The sequence below is a fragment of the Aythya fuligula genome, chromosome 11 (assembly GCF_009819795.1).
Source record: "Aythya fuligula isolate bAytFul2 chromosome 11, bAytFul2.pri, whole genome shotgun sequence".
Taxonomy (NCBI): Eukaryota; Metazoa; Chordata; class Aves; order Anseriformes; family Anatidae; genus Aythya; species Aythya fuligula.
The window spans coordinates 19,892,096-19,915,470 of NC_045569.1; positions in this window are offsets into that span (position 1 = coordinate 19,892,096).

Here is a 23,375-nt window from a genome sequence, read left to right on the forward strand (position 1 = left end):
GATGTGTGTTCCTGTTCCCGTTTGTGCAAATCAGTTGGTAGCAGTGCTGGTGGGAAGAGCAGAACAGAGCACGGCCCTAAAGGCCAGTAGGACCCAGTAGGACCAGTCTTCATTGTCCAGCAGGACCAGTTTGCGTTACTGACCTTGCACTGCCTTGGGTACCTCCCGGATGCGTTTGATGGTTGAGAAACAAACGGTGCTGTTGGATAACTCGTAGTTGGGTGACTCCTCTGCTGGAGGAGGAATGGCCTGAATTTTGGAAACCTGAAATAAGGAGGAAGTGAGTTGGACGAGGCTTGTGCAGGTTCGTCCCGTGGCTCTCCCAGTCTGCCAGGCAATAACACAATACCAAATCGTTCCTAAAAAGGAGCAGCTGCAGCCAGAAGTCCTGGATCAATGAGCTTGTCCCGGCATAGGTACATTCTGGAAATTGGATAAAATCAATTTTGCTGACTTCTCCATCGGTTTTGTTCCTCTCATTGCTGTAGCACCGTGCGCCTGCACGGGCAGGTTGGGTGGTGTTTGGCTTCACTTTGCCAGTAAAGTTATTTGCTGTGTTATTTATTGCCAGTGACTGGTGTGGCCAAGTCTTGGAGTTTATTACAAATCTGTGTAAGTTGGCTTTTTGTGAAGTCCCTGCCTCTGGAGTCTGGTGACTTTAAGGAGCTCCTCAGCTTTCAATGTTAAGGGGATGGTTTTGTAGCCCTCATATTTGCAGAGAAAAGCAAGCAACAAGAACTTAATGGCTCCAAACCCAGACAGGGACTAAAACGGGACTGACTGACTATTAAAAATCCCTCCTGATAATACCTGGGGGGTTCTACAGCAGCTATGAGCAGGGATGGGGCAGGTGGGGACCTCACTGCACCAGGAAAGGCGCAGACCCGGTGTGGATGTTGGGGAGAGACGCGAGCAGGGAATGTCGCAATGACATTTCTGCAGCTCATTTTTCAAATTATAACCATACTTGAAATGATATTTAATTGGGACCACATTGGTTGAGTTCACGCAGCATCGGTACTAATATGACATCATTAATTTTTGTTTGTGTTACAGCCATTGTTGTCAGGGAATGGTGTCAAAACATGTCACTATCGTTTAAAGCCAGCTTTCAAGAGCTTTGCGGGGTTTTTTTATCCCGTTTGGCTTAGATTTGGTGTGTTGTGCCATACCACCTACATCACTCGCTGTATCACTTCCATGCACTTGGTTAAAAGATCATTTTTATTTTAAGATTTTTTTTTTTTTTTTTTTGACAAAAAGAGGGTTTTGCAAACACTGCCTTCGTTTCAACTCAGAAGAGCCAGCCAAGAGCTGATTTGCTTCTCCATGTTTGCTGCCGGTTTCCTTTTCCAGCCTCCTCTTTCCTGGCTGCCCCCTCACCACCCAGACGGCCTCACACCCCTGCAGCACCCATCCCTGTCAGGATGTCATTTTGTGGGACATCCTTAACCATCTTTTGGGGCCCTGTCCCTTGTGCCCTCTCCTCCTCCACCCTCACACGAGTGGAGGTGGCAGCGTAGCCCCAGGCAGTGCCAAATCAGTGCACCCACCTCTAACACGTCCTCAGGGAAGGACAATGAAGGACAAGGGAGGATGCCCTGGTGCTGTTTGCTTTGCTCCTTGCACTGCCGTGGTGGCACCGAGCTCCTGGATTGCCTCAGTTTTTGCTTTTCCCTGTGCTGAAACTTGGAGGGTTAAGGTCGGGGTTTCCGTTGTGCAACCCACTGACGGTGCTTCATTTTTCTTTTTTTATTACTCATGCGCTTCCCCGGGCATAAATCTAGAGTTTTATTTCAGTTGACAGCGAGGCTTTAAAGGGAATGAAAAGGATTTTATGGAGAGGCAATGAAATAAGACATCAAGTATTCCTCGCTGTCCCTTTTCTCCCCTTTAATGCTTTACTGTAATCGTTCGAACTTTGGCTCCTTTAAAGAAGCTGTAGGACTTTCTGAGCAGCACTGCCTGCTAAAAGCCTTCCCATTTACAACCAACAACCCCCACTGCTAACTTTAAATCCCCCCAAGAAAGCCAGGTGGGCAGGAGCAGGCATTTATCTGCAAGAACTTTTCTCCCTGCCAGGGTTTGCAGGAGCAGCTGGGCATCGTTGGGCGCTGCTATGGACCCAACGGGTCCCAGCTGTGCTCCCCCAGCTGCTGGTGTTTGTTCGTCAGCCCCAGCCCCTGTAGGAGGGGTAATAAACCCCTCACCAACCCCCACTTTTCCCTTTTGCAGCATTGTGAGCTTGGAGTTTAGGCTGGAGAGCTGGAGGTTTGCCAAAAAGCAGCGTTGAGCAGCAGCATCTCGGTGTCAGAGCTCGGAGGTGCTTGCACCACTTGATGCTTCTCCGTGAAAAAGGTGGGTGAGAGCGTGCCTTGGTTGGCCCTTGCAGGCTGGGGGTGGTGTGGGTTTAATGCCAGGGCTGGTGGAGCTCCCTCAGCCCTACAATTTCCTTGTCCGTGCAGAGCCTGATCCTGCAGGAGAGCCTGGAAGGAGCGATCTGGGTCATGCTGGCTGCTGTAGGGATTGTCCCCAGGGGTGGTGGGACAGGGAGGTGTCTTAATGGGGTGTCTGGGCTGCAAACCTCGCTGGGCACCTTCATCAGAGCACTAACAGAGGAGTCCATGGTTATTTGTGGGGTGCAGCTCCAGCCAGGAGTGTTAATGCTGCCTGGTAACATCCTATTGCCAAGAGCACCCAAAAGCGCAATTCTCCCGGAATTGGGCCTGAGTCCTTGTGGGCTTTGGTGTGTGGAGTGTGTTTATTTGACAAGATCCTCTTAATTTGAGCAACATCATGCTTTAAAGCTGTCTGTGCACTGGGCTGATGGGAAGCAGCCAGTTGCTGCTGGTAGGTCCTGAAGATGTTCATCTTCTCTGCCCTTGACTTTCAGTGCTATTAAGACTGTGAAATATCTTTTGCTTGCCAGAATGGGAAAGAAATGAATGCTAAAAGGAACCATGCTCAGCTCTTACTGGAAAAAAAGGCTAAAATCCTATTGTAGCAGTTTTTGCCGCTGTTCTACAGGCTGTTAACCTTTAGACCGTAATCTTCCTTCTCAGGGCTTTCTCTCTCAGTAGAAACATGGGGGATGTGTTCAATGCACGATTAAAAGCTGACTATTCCCCTATAGCATGGGCTGGCAAGGGGAAAAAAAATTGCTGTTGATGCAGAGGAATGAGCTCCAGGTGATGCTGTTTGACTTCATGGTCACTGTAAGGAATTAAACTGCTCTGGGTCTTGGTTTGGGTTGAAAACCAATATTTTTAACAGAGTTGCTGAAGGACTTGGATGCGTACCCATGCTTCCCAAACCCCGGTGGCCCCAATAGGCTTGGGCTTTGTTTGCTCCTCTGCTGTAGCTGTGCTTGTTGTTGGCAGTGGGGCAGGGGATGAGCTTTACCTGCTGCCCAAAGCATTTGGTGGCACCAGGGCGAAGGCTGAAGCAGTCGTGTGGTCGGGGCTGCTGCTCTCCATCCTGCCTCCGGATGCCTGGCCTCAACCACGGCCCTTCTAGAGGGCAAAAATACGGGTTTGCAACAGGTACAGCCCTGACATCAGGTCGAGGAGAGCCCGAGATGCTGTGGGTGACTGCGGAGCATCCGGGGTTATTTCCTGTCAATAACTCCTTGTGCTTCCCTCAAAGGCCTTATGTTCCGTTTGGTGTGCGATGAAGCATCGCTTGCTGCTTTGTGGATAATCCCCTCTATATTCCTGATTTATGAAAGCGCTGGTGCGATGGACAAAGTAGCATCTGTACTATATACACTGTGGGAACAACCCAAAATTGCTCTGAAACTTCACTGGCTTACAATTATATTGGATTCTATTAAATTAAAACACATAGCACATATATTACACAATAAACCACAGCTATTTCATGGATCAAATTAAGTTTTATTTGGGCAAATTACAACCTTTCTTACAGTTGGGCCTTTGTGAAACCATTCCTTTTTAATAAAAGCAGGCATTTTTGGCAAATGCTCTTAAAGTGTGCATTCCCAATAACTGCTTATACTGTTGCTATTCTTTCTGGGATATATGTGGCTAATTATCTTCTCCTATTTAGGAGAGGTTCAAATGAGCATAGTGGTATCTTCCCTTTCCTCCCCCCCCACCCCCCCGTGCCTCCCTTCTGCTGGAATTTCTTATTGCTTTCCGTTTTTATTAGCTTGGCTATGGAAGTCAGCAGAAAAACCTTCTCCTCGTTAAAAGCAGGAGCCTGTTTCCCGGAATTTCTGGGGAAAACGTGACTCTCACAGCCAGCCCTGGTTTGGGGCACAGAGCTGGAGACAGGGCCCGGGGAAGGGGGATGAAAAGCAGCGTGCGCACGAGGGAGCTCTCAGGGGGTGGAGGATGTGACCCCTTTGCGGAGGCAAAGATTTGGGGGGAATGAAGGTGTTTCTTGAGGAGGAGGTGGCTTGAGGTGCTCCAGCTGCCATGGTGCTGGGGATTAGGTTTTCCTGCCTGTCTGAGGAGATGCAGGCTCTGGTTTTAAGGCTGGGATCTTGTCGGTTCTTATTTAAGCATTTAGTTTCTGCTACAGCTTTCCCTACGTAGGGACAGCTCGGTGCATGTGAGGCAGCAATGCCAGACCCCATGAGAAGCCTGTGCTTGCTCATCCTTGCGTGGATTTTGTTGAAATTGAGTAAAGGGTTCAAAAACTGCGGGGATGGACAGGCAGGGTGGCTTGCTCCCATGTTTCCTTAAAATCTTTGTTAAAAAATAAACCCAATCAGCCATGCCTTAGCTTTGGGAAGTGCTGCTTGCTGGTTTTCCTGCCTCCTGTTTTCCGTTCACTGTTGGGCTGGGATTAGAGCTACCGATATTTTCTGTGAATAATATTTCTCATGGTATTTTTCAGCCTGGACCAGGAAATAGAGGAAATGTCCTAAGTGAAGTCTTCCTTGGGTAACATCAGTGCAACTTCTAGACCAGTGAGGCTGAGATAAACAGCAGAGGAGCATCCAGCCATGTGTAGTCCTGAATGCACGGTGCAAAACCTGTGTAAGCTTTAGGTTCATGGTGTTTTATATGGCAGCACTCCTGTGTAGTGATTCCTATGGCTCACAAACAAAGGATGCCAAAAGCTGGATGTGCTAGCAGGTCTTTTCAGTGCGTTTCCAGTCTCTGTACTTTAAATCCTGGTAAAACACAAGTATGGGATGTCTGCTCATCTCTGGTTCTGTTTTTTTGTGTTCAGTTGAGGGCATGGATGGTCCAGTAGCACCTCTGGGTATGGGAAGGATGCTCAGGCTGTTAGCTCAGTCGGGTGGGGATTTAGGGAGCACTTCTAGCTGTCACTCTGGAATTCTTGGAATAAACTGTCCTGGGCACATTGCACAAAGCTTCAAAGCTTTTTGTCAGAGTTTTCCAAGTCCTTCTGGGCACTATTGTCATAAGATCAAGAACTATTATTTAGCCTCCCAAATCACATCTGGATGTGTTTAAGGGATTGTTTGGCATGATTGCATCTGGGGGAGGGTGTTAGCCCTGGCAGTGGGAACTGGTGCTCAGGGGTGTCAGTGCCAGCTGCAAGAGCCCATGGGCTGGTAGCATCTCCCCATCCTGTTCTCAGCCCTGGGAAGGGATTCTTGGGTCCAGTGGTTTCACCATTGCTCTGTATCTGCCATCAAGTGCTTGCTCAGGGGTTCCTCATCTCATGTTGGTGCCACAAGGTGTGAGGTTAGGTGACAGCCCTGTGCCATGTGTGGTGGGGCTGTCTGCATCCCCCAGAGGTGCTGTGAAGGGTGGATGTGGGCCCATGACACAGGCAGGTAATGGGATTATCCTTTCGCTAGAAGAGTCCTAGAATGGCTTCTTTTATGGATTTTTTTTCCTAAATAAACATCTCTGACCTGTTGCCTGCTTCCCGGAGGAGCTCAGTGCTGCAGTGTGATGTGATTATGATCCGGGAGGTTTGGGCATTTCCTTGGTCCCCAAAGCTTCCTTTGCAGTCTGGCTGCAGGTTTTGGAAGGAAACTTCTCTACCTGGTTTTGACTACACCTTGTCCTTGGCTTGCTCACCCAGTATCTGTGGCTTCTAGGATCTTCCAGCCTGAACTGTATTTTATTTATTTATTTATTTTTTTAAGCTCAATGCTGCTCCATCTCAGCCCTGCTCTGAGAAGGGTTGTGGTGTCCTACTGAAACCCTGACCTCGATACCCTGACATGCTGCTGAGCTTGGTGTTGGGATGCAAACCTGCAGCCCCAACCAATTCCTGGGGAAATTCATGGTGGCTGGGGTGTTCCTGCTGCCAAAGGATGCTTGAGGGCAAGGTAAGAAGAAAACCCCCACTACCCTCTGGAAATTGCTTTCCTTCCCCTTATTCCACAACAACATACTTGACGGAAATAAGCTTCACAGTGCATTTAGTTTTGAAGGTCTTGTCTGCCAAGCTTGAACACGCAGATCTTAACTGAGCAGGCACCGAGCGCTCGCAATGGTTAATTATTACCCAAACGGTGTCTGAGCGAGTCTGAAAGGGCCGAAGAATTATGAAACTGTAATGAGGGAGGCCCATTCTTGGCAAAAGCTTGAGTGATTCAAATGCTGGGGAATTCAGTGTGTTTTTCTTTCTTCTGAGGACTTTGTGAGCCAGCCGATGGTCCGGATTGCGTGGTGGGGATTGAGTAGGCACATCAGTCCAAGGGAGCTGGTGGTGTAAGGGCTTCAGCTCTGTCACATCAGCTCTTTCAAAATAGAAAAATAGCTTTGAGTCTATGGTAATCATTTCTTAAACATCCCAAGCATGCGAGTTTCTGGACCTGCCTGGTGCTGGGTCTCAAGGAGAAGCTCACTTTGTGCTGTTTGGCTGGAGGGAGGCGCAGGTGGGACCTTGCAATGGCCGTTTTCTCTGCTCACCTCTTGAGGGGTCTGTGTAGTCTTTAAGCTCACGTACTGGCAGTTCTCACAGGGAAGGGGTCTGCTTTTATGTGGAGTTGCTCTTTGGCCTTGAAAGACCAAGAGAAAAAGTTGAAATGCGCTGGAGGTTTTGGCTGAAACTTCTTTGATATTCTTCCTGTTGAAAAATCTGAGCCCTATGGGATCTTACTGGGTCATCTTCAGGCTATGTGTGGTCTATGTCCTCCCTCTGTAGGATCTTAACCTTTTGTCTGCCTGAGGAAACAGAAGGTGTGGTGCCTCGAGAGCTGCCCACCCTGCTGACACCATGGTCCGTGTTTGGGGCTCAGCTGCCTTCAAACAGGATTTCAGTCCTCAATCTTGTGGAGGTGAAAACACCACTGGGGAGTGGTCCCTGGCATGGGTCTTTAAGGGGAATAAGGTTTTGAACAGTTTAATTTGAACAGTCCCTGTTTTGGATTCCTGTGATCTCTTTCTGAAGCTCAGCTCCCTTTATACCAATTAATTTTTCAAAGTCTCCCAAATAAAATTGGAAACTGGAGCATACAATGGTTTAGACGTGGTGACCTGCTGCTACTCATCCAAGTGCCCCTTGGAGCTGAGGGCCACCCCCAGATCTTCCCCATCCTCAATGCTGTGTAACAGGAGGCTCCCTGCTAAGCACCACTTCTGGGGCTGGGTCCTTGGCATGGGAAACTTCAAAATCTGGTTTTCTTCCTACAGACACTTCACAGATCCCCTGAATCCTGTGGGAATGCCTCCAGTATTCTGACCCTGGGGGCTCCGTGCCCCTTTCTGAAGTATCCCTCGTGCTCCTTCTGCTCATCTGATTTTTCGGCTGTTTCACTTCCAGCTTTTCAAGGACCATTTGCACATAGATGGTCAAAAAGGCTCTTCTGCTTTGCTCAAAATGTGTCCCAGGAGGAAAGTCCCCACCGAGTTGCCTTCCTGATGCACGCAGTGAACTGCACAGGATTCCCCTGCTGTCATGGCTTCTGGCACTTCACGAGGGCTAATTTTTACCATTGTCTGCTCAGTGAAGTGTTTGCAGAGCAATCCAAGGACCTGTGCTCTGCCCCAGGTGGTGGCTGGAAGGAGATATTAGTGTCCTAGGTTGCTTCTGAGAGCTCTGCCTCCTCGGTGGTCCTTGTAGTCCCAGTGGCACTGCTCAGGTGCCTTCCTGGAGCCTCTGGGCAAGCCAAGGAGCTGGCTCCTTGCAAAAATCTTTGCTTGGAGTCAGCTGTCATGGTTTGGGGCTCAGCAAGGGGATATAGAAAGGTTTTCAGGTGCTTGAATTATCACCATGGTGTGGTGGTGAGACTTCTTGTCAGGAACACTAGGAACACTGGGACAATGCAAGGGGAAGGGAGCAGCAGGAGGAAAATCCACCCGTTTTCTGGGATTGGGGTGCTGGTTGTTGGTTGATTGACCCCAGGCTCCAAGGTGTGTGTGGTGATGAGCTGATGAGTGGGATCAGCAAGCTGCTGGCACCACCAGACCTGCATCTAGAGGGCTTTGTGGGGAGCTGGAGGAAGGACGGAGGCATCCAAAGAGCTTCTCCAGAGAAAAGACATCCAGAATGCTCTTGTGAGCCAAGAATTCCTTCATCTTGTAACTGCATTTCTTGTATTTCCTGCTTTAAAAATCACGAAGAAACTTAGAAGCTGATTAGTTTGAAGGATGCCCCATTTTGTGGTTTCTCACCTCCAGCTTAGCACAAAGATGCAGCCTTGCAAATTGCTGCAGTTCCATTAGATCAGCACTTTCTCATCAAAAAGCGTTCTCACAATTTTTTGCTTGGCTGTGGAGTCGAAATCAAAACAATGATCAGTTGACCTAAAAGACAGATGGGGATTTTTTTTTTTTTTTTTTTTAGTGTTCTGCTTTTTGCATTTTCTTCCCCCTTGTCTCTGGGAACGACCTGTGTGTTGTGAGTGGCCCCTTAGAGTTCCTCCTGTTTTGCAGATGAAGTCATTGCAAATCCCAAGAAGCAGGTTAACTGAGATGGCAGAATGCATGTGTTATTTCTAGGGGATGCCATGCATTTAATAAAATGTTTCTATTATGGGCAGGCAGTGCCTGCTAACCCTACTTTAGAAGTAACTTGTTATAACTTCACACTGTGACCTGTTTGTATCCAGGTCTTCCACGTGGCACAAGCCACTGCTGGAGCTGTGCTTAATTTCCCCAGGGCCTGAGAGCATTCTCCTTTCCTGGAATTTGGGGACTGAGGTGTCATGTCCGTGTGGGTGCCCTCTCCCTGCACTCACCCCCTGTAGTTGTGCAGCACAAAGAGCAAGGGCTGCACCAGTGGGACCTGTACATAAACCTCCAGAGGGAGAATTTCCCTGCAGGAGGGTGGCCCTCCATCCGTGGGAACACATCAGGCGACTGACTTTTTCCCAGTTTTACCTTGAAATTTGACTTAATCCAACCACAGCGAGCCTGTTCCCTGCGCTGGGTTTAGTGGGCAGGCCTTAAATACGCAGGATTTGTGCTGCTGTCGGTGTAAGCAACCTATTAAATCACAGCGTGTGTGGAGTAATTTGGGCAGCGAGACTACAACATCTGAGGTGACTCCAAGTGTGTGGTGCCCTGATGGGAACTGACCTCAATATTTATTTTCCTTTCTAGCAAGGCTTGATAGCCGTGTCCTTGAATTCTTGCATTAGTAAACATCCCAGGGAAAAGCGTACATGAGCTGGTATCGAGCAAGATGAAAAGGGGCCATGTGCTGATTTTGGAGTTGTCTAAGAAGCAATTCACTCTAAAACCAGGCCAACTCTGAAATTGTCAGAAGGATTACAAGTGCCTCAGCTTAACATTCATAAACTGTGGATTATCAATGTAGGAGAGAGCTGTGAGTCTGTCTTTCAATGGGATGTTGTGAAATGTGTTTCCTTCAGGATGAGTATGGGGGATGGTGGGAGATCAGAGCTGCTGATCAGATCGTGTAGACCATGGGAAATGGTCCTACAGCTGTGCTGTCCTGTAAAAACCCCTCTGTGTGTCTGAGCTGGCTTCAGTAATATATATGCCTCAGAGAGGGAACCAGAGCAAAGGTTGGTAAAGCTTCTGGGTGTCACCCCTTAGAGCAGTGGTCCTCGAGTCAATGGAAAACATCTGCAAAATGATCACAGAAGTCTTTGCAGGCAGAAAAATAGCATAGGGGAAAGTAGCAGAAACTTTCAAAGCTCACCCTACTTCTTATATGGTTGCAAATGAACATGACTGAGGATGTTAGAGAGGTTGTTCTTACTCTGTATATCAAAGCACCTCTGGGATTATGGTGTTGAGATGGGCTGGGAAGCTTTGTTCCTTCTCTCTCTAGATCTGCTGTTGGCAATGTCTCCCTCAGGTGACTCTCAGTGAGGGGAAGACTTCAAGAGGCTCGTATTTATTTCAAGCTCTGTGCAATGCTCCAAGGGGTACATTTATGCAAGCCCTGCAGGCCCTATGGTCTGCTCGAACCGGGGCTGCAATTGGGGTAGATCTGGGTCAATCCTGACCTGGTGCTGCCCCATCCTGACTGATAACCAGGCTGATGTCCCCAGGTGTGGTGACAGCCTCTGGCCGGCTGCTCCCCTCCTAAGGGGACTCTTGTGCTGAAGTGAGCAGGGAAGTGCAGAAAAGTAGAACTGCTGCTTGTCTCTTTTCCTCGTTAAAAGGAGTGGGAGGGAGAGAAACATCCAACGCGACCCCCTGCCCCCACGAAGCCTACCCTTGTCCTGGAGTATTAAAAACATCCTGGAGCTGAAACCATGCTTGTGCTCGTCAGTGCTGGAGGAGGATTTCTGCCAAGACACTGACCCCTTGTGGATTTTGCAAATGTCTTTGCATCTATTTTTCCCTCTTTGAAAGGCAAGAATCCTCTTTCAGACCTTTGCTTGGTCCCTTGCAATCCGGAGCTATCAGAAGATTTATTATTAAACGGAGGCTCCGGGGTGATTTATGAAATTACAGCTGAGCCGTATTGTGCACTGGTTACAAATTGCAAAGATATTCCATGGGACGTGAGCTCCAATGAGCCTGGGATATATTACACTATGGGGAAAAGGGGAGCTTAAAACCAGCTGGCCGACTGTAACAACTACAGCCACTTCTCTTTGATGAGAAGATGATATACATCTGGGTTTAATACAAAACATGATGGACTGACACTGGCTTTCGGAATATCTTATACAAACTGGATAATTTTCACTTTTTTTTTTTCCAGAGCTGTTGCACCACTTTATTCTAAGTTATATTCCTTTTTTCCTGTTGTTTCTGCACGTGTTAGTGACTTCTTCAACTTTTATAAAGAGCTGGGGGTTGTTTCCCACCCGTTTCCAGAAGAGCTTCTCCCCGCTCTTATCGAGTGCATGCAGCGATGCTGCAGTGCCATATGTGGGATCTCTGAGCTAAATTGGCTACCTATAAATACACCCCAGATGTTGATGGGGGAAAAAGGAAACTGGAACACATTATCAGGAAGGATGTGTCTTCTTTGGAGCAAATCCCTCCCATGGAGACCCCTCCTCTAGCTGTTAATGACTGCGCTTCTCTAGGAGGAGTCATCCAAGCACCCTGCCATGGTGGGTGCGTGATATATATTATATATAAGGACACCTCTTATGGCCCTCCGGTCAGTAGGAAGTCCCCACGAGCCAGATGCTATAGGTTGTAGAGCTGTGTAGTTGCTCTGAAGATGAACCCAGTGGAGCTATGCTGATTGACAACATCTGGTCTAAAAATCTCCTGCCATTCACAAAGGCATGTCCTGGTCAGGTCTTGGTAATGCGGGAGTGGGAGGAATTTGTGAATTGACTCCTCTTCCTGAGATTTGCCATGAGCAGATTGCTCATGCAGAAACATTTTCAAACACTTCAATCCAAGAGAACAGCGATCTCCTATTTAACTTGTTAGTAAGTCACAGCATTTCATTTAACTCTCTTGTTTGCGTAACATTTAGCTCTGGTTTTGTCTGGCCTGTGTTAGTGTAGCTCTTAGATCTGCCTTTGTGAATATTTAATGGTAAGTCTAGAGTTTCTTACATTTGGGGTTTAAATTGACCGTCGTGAATAACCCTAACACGCACCCATTTCCAGTAAATAATTTTCAGAGCCTGCATGCAACTAAACTTGCCTCAATCTTTCCAGAGCTTTTCAGGCTGTGTCCATGGTTCCCTGCCGTAGTGCTCCTGGGACGTACCTGTGAATATCCACAGGGTATAAATCCTGCTCTCCAATGCTTCCTGACAGAAGTACTTGTGTTCCCCCAGACCCACCTCTGGTCACTGTTTGGTACCATCAGGGAGCAGGCTGCATCCTTTCTGCTCAGCCCTCTGCACCTACGGGGGCTGCAGCTCAGGTGCTGCAACCTCCCAGGCTCAGCTCTTCACCTTTGGGTTTAAAGGGATGAAATTTTGGAGGGCTGTCCCCAGCTCTGGGAGCTGCTGGCTGCGTGCTTTGTCCTTTATGGAGTGACCTGTGGATGGTGAAGCCCTTACACCTCCATGTCAGCGTGATCCAGCACCACCGTGGTGCTGGCTGTGGGTCAGGATGCTCCAGCTCCCAGCAGATCCCCCCGCAGTCGCCTTTTTAGGATTCTCTGGACCAAGCTGTGCTTTCATGTCTGGCAGCGTGGTCCCCGGAGAACCCTGTGGTCTGGTCTGGGAGAAGTGCTGCGAGGAGGATGGAGCGTAAAGCATAAATTTCTGCAACACCAAGCAGTCCTGGCTGAGCCTGGCCGTCCTAGCAGGGTTACGAAATACCGACATGGCTTTCTGAGATACTAATTAGGGATGGACAAACCAGAGGGAAGAAAATAAGAAATCCCTTTGCACTCTTTCTGGGGTTAAAGAAAGTTCAGCTAGCTTTCTGCCTCCCCCTGTTATTTTTCCCTGTTGTGCAGGCTCTTCTCATCCAGGTTCCAGCAGGGCTTGGCCGCGGAGCTGCTGGAGCGCCGGGGGAGGCTGTAGCTGTCGCTGCAGGATTTCCAAACCGGGCTGAAAGAGGCCGGTAACCTCGATATGTGACTGGGAGCAATCCCCCTCTTGTGCTGCTGGCTCCCCAAAGAGGAAGAAGAAATCAGGGATGTGTCACATACCCAGCAAAGATCTGGTTATCGCTTGGGGAGATGGTAAATGTTATTCCATCTCCTACAGGTGGGGAAGGTGCTCGGTGTGGGGCTGTGCTCAGTGCTGCAGGATTGCTGAGCTCTCCTAGGGTCTGGCCAGGGTTTGGGGGTGCCCAGCCTGCTGTTGCCAATTCAGCTGCTGCTCTTCCTAAACCCTTCCCATAGAGTGAGGAATGCTCACAACCCCTTTCTGTGCTGCTAAGTCACTCTGCAGCTTGCTGAGCATCACAGGAAAGCTTTCTGAATAATAAACAGCAGTGCAAGTGAACGACCATGCATCCATGCATGCGTCTTTGGCTGTGCTCTGCTCATCTCATTTTCCACGGGAGCCCCTCTCCAGCTCTTTGTGCAGAGCTCCCTGCCTCGGCGAGCTCTGCAGCGCTGGCTCAGACCCACAGAGATTAAAACCACGCGATCACAACGCGTTTGTGTCTGGCTAATGAAGCCCTGCATCCAGGGCAGAATTCCTCTAATGCGTTAGGAAATAGTTATCATTTTTCTTTGGCACCGCGTTCCGTGTTTGATAAGCAATTGCCTTTGGCCAAAAGCAATGCCAAGATTTTAGTGCTTGTTACAGAGCTAAATATGTGATATTGCAACACATGTAATTGGGATAATTTAACACCCCATTAACGGAGCGCAGGAATGACCTCTTCTCTTACCATTGTTTGGGTACGTTTTTATAAGTCTCGCAGCCCTTTGGGAGAATATTTTTTTCACCGAAAAATTGAGATATTCCTCATTTTGGAGCACTGAGCAGAGGCTTTATTGCAGATGCTTATTTCCAGTGGAAAACCTGGAGTCAGGCACATCCCAGCTGAGTAACTGGGAATGAGGGGTTCGTGGTTCCCAATCCTACTTCTGGCTCCAGGCATGTTGCCTCTTTGCAAGGGACTGTAAAAGGAGGGTGACACTCTGACTTTTGACCTGTGTGGCTCTTGTGATATCCTTGTTACAAGGCGGGAGATACCTGGAGGTGACTTGTGCTGGGGATGGGGTCAGTGGCTGTCCCTCTTCTTGCCTTATGGCCTCTGGGGGAGGTGGGCACATTGGTGTGTGGATTCATGAAGTCCAAAACCAGGTCTTCTGCAGTATTTTCAGAAAAGCTCTTTCAGAGCAATTCCAGGCTGTGTTAGAAGCAGGAAAGACTGGCTGTCGCAAGGGATCTCAGCCTGTAAAGCTGCATTTCTGGTTGAACCTTGCTCTTGAGCTCTGGGTGATGGGGCTGGCTCTATTTGCATCAGAATAGCTGCTTTCCTCATCCTGAGCAGCATCTCCAAGCCTTTTGATCTTTGTGAGCATATGCATGGAAGAGGTGGACTCAGCCGAGCTGGCTGGATGCGGTGGTGCACTGGGGAGCTGGCAGTGACAGCCCAACCCCAGGAGCTTGTCCCAGGTCTGTAATTAAACCTGTTAATCGTCTTGCAGTGGTTGTGGTGCATTCAGGTGAAATCTTGCTGGATTTTAGCCTGACAGTGTGGCTCCTTTGTGGGGTGAGGCAGAAGGGGTTGATATGGGTCCAGGCTGGCCCTTTTCCCTCCTTCAAACCTGCTGGAAGCCCAGGCTCATGGGGCACCAGCTGCCTTCCCTCTGCACCTCTTAGATTAAGAGCAGCTCTAGTTTTAGGGCAGCCCGTCCCTGCTCATGCATTTTTCAGAAAGTCGTTTTGTTGCTGAAAATCTGATTTCACTCAATTAGCATCCAAAGGCCCAGCAGGGTCTGAAGGCAGGGGAGCGCCTGGTGCTCCTGGAGAGCAAAGCCAAAGCCACAGACAGCAACCCCCAGCCATGAGGTCCTGCTTTCCTGCCAGCTACACTCCGCTAATTGAAGGGACAGTTTAATTTTAGCCTTTCTGGTGATGCTGTTCCTTTCCTAATTAGATCCAGCCTGATAGGAAAGACAAAAAAAATTAACTTTAAACCTGCTGGAGGGTTTCGCTCTCCCAGCTAGGCAATGCTGGGGACTGGTTTTGAGTCTTGAAGCCAGATAGGGCTGCTTCTGATTAGCAGGGAAGGCTGCTGGAAGAGTTTTGCTCTCATCCGCTGCTGGTGGGTGTCTGCGAGTGCTGCTCTGCCTGAGCCCTCTCCCAGCAGAGCAGCAAGAGCCAGGGAGCTGCTGCGTGGCTCTGTGCTGTGGGGTGGCCTGACTTGTGTCATCCTGCTTGTGTTCTCAGCAGCACATAGATAAAAGGCAGCACAAATGAGTTTAAAATTCACATGTATTGTTCTTATAACTTGCGTCTTCCCAGTTAGGCTCCTTCCTATATAAAACAAAGGCAAAACTCTTTGCAACTGGGAAAGCCGTTATAAATAAGTTTAACTTTGTTGTGATGCCACTGAAAACTTGTGTACACTTAATAGGATGTCATTGTGCTTAAAAAGCCATCCCAAAGCACTTCTCCAAGCAAGCAGTGTTTTACTCTCATTGCTGCATGGGGGTGCCTGCCCTGTTGTGCCATGCTGTGGCTCCAGCTCTGCCTCTGAACATGAGCTCTGAGCTGAAATTAGGTGTCCTTGGTCTGTGCTACAGAACAAGAAATGCAGATGAAAAACAGTACTTGGTACAAGTTGGCCCAGTGAATTTTTTTTTTCAAATTCAAGTATTCTTTCTCTCCTGAAGTACTTTTTTTTTTCAATAATGTCAGTCTTTATGATTTAATCAATTGCTTTTGAGTTGTAACAAGCTGGTTTTTTTAAGTTAGGATGTCCTAAAAGCTTGGTTTTGAACATTGAGTCAATTTTTAGCCTGGCATGGTGTGTTGCGGATGACTTCTACCCCATCAACAAGGGATTTTTTGAATAATTCTCCTCTTTTTTTCCTAGATGCTTTTTGTTGCCCAAGGGAAAACTATTCAGCATTTAGAAATCTTGGATTTTTAGGGCAGAAGACTATGAGGCAATGCTTTGAAGCTGGAATCTCCTAAAACTTGCAAACTATTTTTCAGAGCCATCAAGTGCTATGGAGGAAACTCCTGTCCTGCTGGCCACATGGTGCGCGTGTACCTGAACGACCAGCTCCTTGTTGAGAGATTTAATTTTGCTTTTGCCCTTGGTGTTCATTTTTGGTATAGATGGGTTAGAAATGGTTAAGGTTTTTCTTTGAGGGGCTTCCTTTGATGTCCATGGTGCTGCCTTATCCCTCGGATGGTGGGATCTGGGATGTGGGCAGTGTGCTGTGGGTGCCTGTGTCCCAGCAAGGAGCCCCAGCCTCCTCCAGCGAAGCCCTGGTGGGCTCGGTTGCTGTCTAGAGTGCCTGCCTGACAGGTCCTGTGCCTTTAGGTACCTGGTGACAAATATAAAATGTTGCGGTCTTGCCCTGAACAGGTTTGAAACGAGCTGAGTGAATCCAGTGGGATGTGAGAGCGATCCAAACGTGCAGGGAGTGTCGCCAGCTCCGCGCTCGCTTTCCCCTCGGGGCGACATCCCGCTCGCATGAACGGGGAGCTGGTGGATCGAGTGCTGTGGCTTGTTTGATCTGCAGGGCTGCTCTGCTTACACACGTCGTCTCTGCTCTGAAAGCTCTGTTGATTTTTAGCTTGCATCGGAAGCACACAGGCTCTGAGACCTGCAGAGCCTACCAAGACTCCCATCCCTGATGTATTTAAAAAAAATAAAATAAAACTTTCAAAGAGCTTGAAGGACTCTGAGGGCTTCTCTTCTCCTAAAAGCAGAGTTGCCTGTTGGTTTTGGAGGCCTGCATTCCCCCTGGCAGCTTTCCATGCATATTTTTAGAAAGGAAGATCATACCTTCCATCTCAGAAATAACCCAACCTGGCGACTCAGTTTAGAGCACAGAAATGCAAAGCTCCCTGCTGCTTCCTTCCATGCAGCACTGCTTGGGCTCCCGTAGCCTGCTGCTTAGCCATACCTTGGTCAGCTTTGGGCATCTCACAGCAATTTGGGAACAGGAGTGTGCTGGACCACATGGACCTGTCTCCTCTCTACCAATGGTGGCTTCTGTGGGTGTCCAGCTGCCAAATTTCACAGCAGCATCTCTGCGTTGAGAGGACCAGGGTACAAAGTCTTGTTGGAGACCTTGCTGTTGCTAGAAGAGAGGTAGCAGAGGTAGCTATGTAAAAGCATCTTATGTGAGTCTCTTGACTAAGATAACTTCAACATTTTGTAGTGTTGTTTTTTTTTGTTTTGTTTTGTTTTTTTTTTGGGGGGGGGACACCATCAGATTTATTTGCCTGTTACAAATAAATAGGAGGAAAACCTGTGTAAGTGCATCCCAGTGAGAGATCCCATTTAATGGTTCCAGTTTGGCCCTTTGCTCACACAATCAGCACCTCCAGCAGTGCCTGCTCAGGTGGAGCACAAGGAAAAACAGCTCTGAGCCTCGCAGGGGCAGGATGTCCCTCCTCACCCCTGCTCTCTGAGCAAGCCTGACCCAGCTGCTGCCTTTCAATGCGCCTACATTTATTGGTAAAGCTGGGATAAGCCCCGAGCTTAGCACCAAAATGAAGTGGCTGATTTTTTTTTTTTTTTTTCCCATCCCTGCTCAGGGCTTGTGCATTGCAAATGCGAAGTGTAATATTTAATGAGGGCACTGGGGTGCTCGAGCTCGTTTAGCTGCTGGTAAAGCACCCGGAGACCCGCAGCACAAAGGTGCTGTGTGCTGCTGTGATAATCGCTCCCCTTCCCCTCGCCGAGGCTCAGCCTTACCCACAAGTGCTGATCACACTGCTTTTTATTTTTTTCCACTCACCCTATCAGCTGTATTATCTGGAGTGTGCTCTGAGTGATTGCAATGTTGAAAGGCCCCAGAGTTAATTGGCATTAAGAATGGTGTAGTATTATTAGGTGTGCCTTAATGTAACAATCTCCATTTTCTTGTATTTACTCTGTACTACTGAGTAAATGCAGAGATAAAAGAAGGTGGAATTAGCACTTCTCTTGCTTGCACTAAAGCCAAGTCGCATTATTTTCTTTTCTGTGGGTTTAGGCCTAAAAGTAGCTCAGGTATGTGCAAGTTTAAACAAGACGAACCAGGGCCCCATTAAAAATTACTCTCTCCTGGATAATATTCAACACGGGATTAATAGTAAAGGGGCTGATGTCATCCGAAAGCTCCCGTGACCCTTTGCACTTATTTAGCACGCTGCTGAAATAAAACGTTTGTTACGCAGGAGACTTTTCCTGCTGGAAAATCTGATGCTGCCACCTTTCCAAAAGCGGTGGGAGAGGTATTCAGGGCAATGGGCAAAAAAAAAATGGCAATTAAGAAACCACCTCCTTCCAGGATTACCCTTGCTGCCCCTGGGTGGTGTGTGCCATGTGGGGTCCCGGCTGCATCCTGTTCGCTGCCCATTGCTTCCCATGGTGGCAGGGGTGTCACCAAGGTCACCTTTGTGGAATTTCTCTTGATCCATGCCACGTTGGTCATGGCTGAGAATAAAAGGACTGTGCAAGTCTAGGCTGGACTCAGGAAGCCCACCTTGTCCTCCAAGGGCCTGTGTGAGCCACGTCCTGCACGGCTGCCTGGCCGCTGCTAAATGGGGCTGGAAAAGGGCAGGATCAGACCCAGGCGTCTGTCTGGGCTGCCAGGTTACGAGTCCCCGATAAGGAATGGGGCGTGCTGGCGAGTAATTACATAGCCGCTCTCATCTCCGGATCTTTACAAACATTAATTAGGAGATTTCATAAGATCAGTTAGCTGCCTTTCCCTGTGCCCGTAGGGACTGGGAAATATTGCAGCTCTTCCCTGGTGCGCAGCAGATGCCTTGCCATGGTCAGGTTGGTGGCGGAGCCAGTGCTAACGCCCTGCATCTCCTTGTGACGCTGCCCACGCTGTCTTCAGCTCCAAAAATAATTGTTACATGTGGCTTTGGGTTTCTCTCCTGGTTTCCTGGGTGTAAATATATACCCAGCATGTGAGTGTAGGAGAGCCTGCCTTGGGATAGCCCCAAGATGAGCACCTGCAGTATGTTGAGCGTCAGGCACTGGCAATATTGATCGTGTGCCTCCCTTACCTGCCCTCATGCTGGGGCTGGTTATCAGGCTATCGGGGGGGATTATCAGGCTTGTTGGCAGCCCAAGGCTGGCTTCTGCTCTTGTGAATCAGCAGCTGTGCTCCAGGTACGGGGTCTGGATGGCTCAAGCTGTGGCACAGTCTCTAATAAAGTCAATTCACTTATTTTTTTTTTTTTCCCAACAAATGTCTCCTTTTTCTTAATTTAAAACACCCCACTGAGCAAACAGCTGTCTGAATGGGTTTTGTCTGAAGAACTGGGGGTCTCGGGCCTCACTCCAGGGTTATTTCCAGGCAGGGCTATGTGTATGAGGGTTATTGGTGTTGCTGAGACAGTCTTTTTGTTTCTCGAGGTGGGGTTTAATTTTATTTATTGTCTTTACGGCAAGCTTTGGTGCAGGGCAAATCCAAGCAACACTAGTTTGCTCTGCCATCCACTAAAAGTAAATATATAAATGTATGTATATAAAATTGCAATCGCTTTGGTGGTGCTGCCAGTCCTAGCTGGGGGAGACCTAGGGCATGGCTGGGTGGGATCATCCTCAAACCCGTGTCCTGTGTATGGGGAGGATGAGGAGAAGCTCTGGCCGGGTTAGCTGCAGAAGCAATAATTCCTTGTTGCCCCATGGGTCTTGGTCTCTGCCTTGAGAAGTGGGCAGCTGCGGGTGGCTCTTGGAGGGGCAGTCTGTTGGTCCCTGGGTGTCTTTAATGGCCCACAGGGCAGTAATTCTGCCCGATGTCAGTCTGCGTCTGAGCACGGGGCACAGGGAAGCACCCTGACCTTGGAGCATCTGGGCCCGTTCCCATGTCCTCTCCTGGGCTGTGCTGGCTGGAGGTGTGGGGCTGGAGACTGGGGACCACAGAGCTGCCCTGCCCACCCTGGGCCCATTTTGGGTGTCATCCCAGTGAGCACATCAGCTGTGGGTGGCTGCCCATCACCAGCAAGGAGAAGGGATGGGGATGAGGACGGAGAGCAGCCTGCTCAATGGGGCTGGAGCTTGCGGTGCCAGGGACCTGTGTGGGGCTTTTCCAGAGGCGCTCCCAACAGAAAAATGTCACGGGACGAGTTGGGCTTGTTCTCCTGGCGGCATTCGCTCTGAAAGCACGGAGGGAGCGGAGCTGCCTCCTTCAGCCAGAGCTGGGCTCCCAGGCTGTGGGGTCAGGGCAAAGGGTGAGGTGTGCCCGTCCCCTTGGTGCACCCTGGCTGCCCTGCAGCCCTACTGCCCTTCTTCCCCATACTCCCATCAGGCTTGAAATCATGCTGGACTGTAAACTGAGGTTTAAGATAAACTAAAAAAGGAAAAAAAAAAAAGGGGGGGGGGGGGGAGAAGGTAATAGGATAATTAGGCTCCATGTTGATGCTGTCTAGTGTAATGTGGGGAAAAGCAGTTGCAATCCTGCCATGTGAAGCAGTTCTGGGGCACCCAGGCATGGGAACTTGGGGAGCAGCGCCCTAAAACATCTCCCAAGCTGTGGTAGTGCTGGTCTGGACAGCCTCTGCTCCTTCTCTTCACAAACAGGATGCGGCAGTTGAGCTCCCTAGGTAAATAGGGACAGATTAGAGGCTGGAAAGCATTCCTGTTTCACAAGGGCTTTCAAAGCTGAGCTTGAGAGATTGCTTATCTGGCCCATGCTTAGCTGTGGTTTTGACCTTCTGTGCTCCCTATTGCAATTTCCTCTCAGTCTGACACACGAAGGGGGAGGCGTGCTGTTTCTACTGAGAAGTTGGCCTCATTATGCAAAAAATAGCTTTAATTTCTAATGCAGGCTTTGTCAGGCTCAGCTGGAAAGGCAGAGGATGGGGCTGAGCTCGCCTGTGGTGAGAAGCGGGGAGGGATGCTCAAAAAGCTGCCGCGCATGACCTGCTCCAGAGCTGCCCCCTCAAGGGAACAGGAGGGATGATTTATGCTTGGACACTGTCTGGCTGTTTTGGGAAAGGATCTCTGCGAAGCTGCTGTCCTCCTGGGCAGGGATACGGCCATGTCCTGTGTGTGGTGAGGGTGCTGCGTGGCCCAGGGCAGGGAACCCGCCTGGTCCTTAGGGGATGCTGTGCTTCACTTTTGCTTCAGAGCTCTGTGCTTGGAGGATGCCACATAGCTTGTAAACATGTGGGACGAGCTGTACTGTCTGTTTTTTGGTGGTGAAAGTTTAGCTGAATCTCTTCAATTTGCATTTGTCGTGGATCAGAGGACCTGTCCTCCCCACAGGAGCATAGACAGGGACATTTGCACTTGTTTCAAGGGTGATTGTGCAGCTCAGGATTCATGGGTGATAAAAAGGAACTTCATCAGAAAATGGTGTTCCAAAAGATCAATGCAAGCTGGCCCAATCTGAGCTGAACTGAATGACTGCTCAGCAGACACAAATCAGGCTAAAACTGCAGTGCCTTGACTTTTGTGGCTCAGGCTGAAATCCCAATGTGCTGACAGCAATTGTTCACAACTTCACTTACCCCCACAGGTATTTTTAAAGTCTAGCATGCCTTTATAAATTAGGCAGCCAACATGTTTTACAGTCTCTCTCATATTATTTTCTCTTTTTTTTTTTTTGGTGAACTCATGCAAGATAAAAAGTATTAGTTGTAATGAGCCCTGGTGTTATCTAAGAGCATCTGGGAAGCATAATGCTCTGCTTCGTAGCTGTGGAACCACTGCTGGGCTGCACAGCGAAGCAGAGATGGTCAGGGTGGGTGGTAAAATGAGAATTCAGCTCTCGGGCAGTGTGGAAAGCCAGTGTGGGGCTTAGGAGACTGGGTTTCCCATGGGAAATGTGAATTAATATCTGCTGATGACCCAGGTGGAGAACCACTTGGTTCCATTTTAGCTTATATGTATTAAAGCTGGGGTGGATCCACTGCAGTGGTAGTATCGAGGTGAGAAAGATGTGGTTTTGCTTGTGTTTCCCCATCTTGGAGGGGTCCCTGATGTGCACCCCGATAAGGTGGGAGCTCAGGGCTCTGGCTGGAGAAGCTCAGCCTGCTGAGGTCTACCCATAGCCACAGATAGTCATGGAGGGGTACACAAAACCAAAGCATTGGATTTCAATTTGTCTTGCTGTGAGAAAGAGGCACTTGGAGATGTGTGGCCAAAGTTAAAATTAATCAGAAGTTTGGGTCAAAGCTGCCCTTTCGGATGCTTTTGGTATGGCAGGACTTCATTAGCAGACGCATAAACACTCTGGAGCCAGCCCCTCGACAGGGTGGTGAAGTTTCCCTGCTGAAACTATCCTGCTGACCACAGGCTTTGGGTAATTGTGCACATTTTCCCCGTGTTTATGCTTTCCTGAAGCTTGCTGGCAGGTCCAGGCTTGTGCTGTATCTATCACAGAATTTCAGCAGTGATGGTTTCTCATCCAAAGGAGTTTTGGAAGCTGGTGTGCGGGTGTTGTGCTGGTGACCACGCACAATTTGCCAGTGTCCTGGATCTGGCTGTGTTTGGGGCAAGGAAACTCTCCAACAGCCAAGGGTGTCTACATGATGATGGTTCTGCTGCTTTCTGATATGGGGTGGAATTGAAAATACCAGCGTGCAGATATAGCTGGGGTCCAGCATGACACTGGTAGAAATGCTTTGCTTTGTGTCTGGGTTGAGAAGCTCTGTGCAGGTGCTTTTGGAGAACTCTTACCAGAGGTTTTGCATGATGCCTCACTGTGAAACGTTCCCTCTGAAATGTTTGTTCTTGGAGAAAAGTCATCCCTGGAGTAACTTGACTGGGGCTAGTGGGGTTGACAGGGAAAATTTGGGCTGTTTCAGGATGCAAATCCCTGCAGTTCTTAGGAAGTTGCTCATGTGTACAAGCAGCTCAGATATAATCAACAGTGAAAACAGGCTGTTTCTCTTGGAAGCTGTTTACATAACATTTCAGCAGTGTGTAAACCCAGATGTATTCATATGGAAAGGCTGAAATGTCAAAAAGCAACATTACCTATTGACAGCAAGGATGAAAAAAGCACCCATCTGTGTGCCACAGGTCTGGGACCAAAGCCCAGCAGTGTCCTCCCCCTCTGCCCAGAGCAGCAGCTTGCTCTGAACCCTGATTTGAGGGAGGATTTGTCATTCCTCATAGTTTATTTTTTAAAGGTGCTGGGTAAAGGCTGGCATTTCTGTTTGTGTTCTGGTTGTGTCTGTCCTGGTGTAGGTTATGGATGTCCCCAGTTACATAGGGGCTGTACCTTCTGGCTGCAGACTGCAAATCCCTGCAGAAGAGAGGATCTGCTGTGTCCCTAGGTCACCTCTTCCAAATGAAATGATTTTCTTGGTGTCTCATTCCTATATGAATTCATTCAGGTCTGGAAACGTTCTGCCCCTCTAGTGTTAATGGCACTGAGCTCTTCGCCTCTTATCCTCTTCTGTAATCCTCCCTCACAGTATGATCTTATGAATCCTTGCAGGCCAACATGGTTTGTACCCAGGATGTCTCCCCC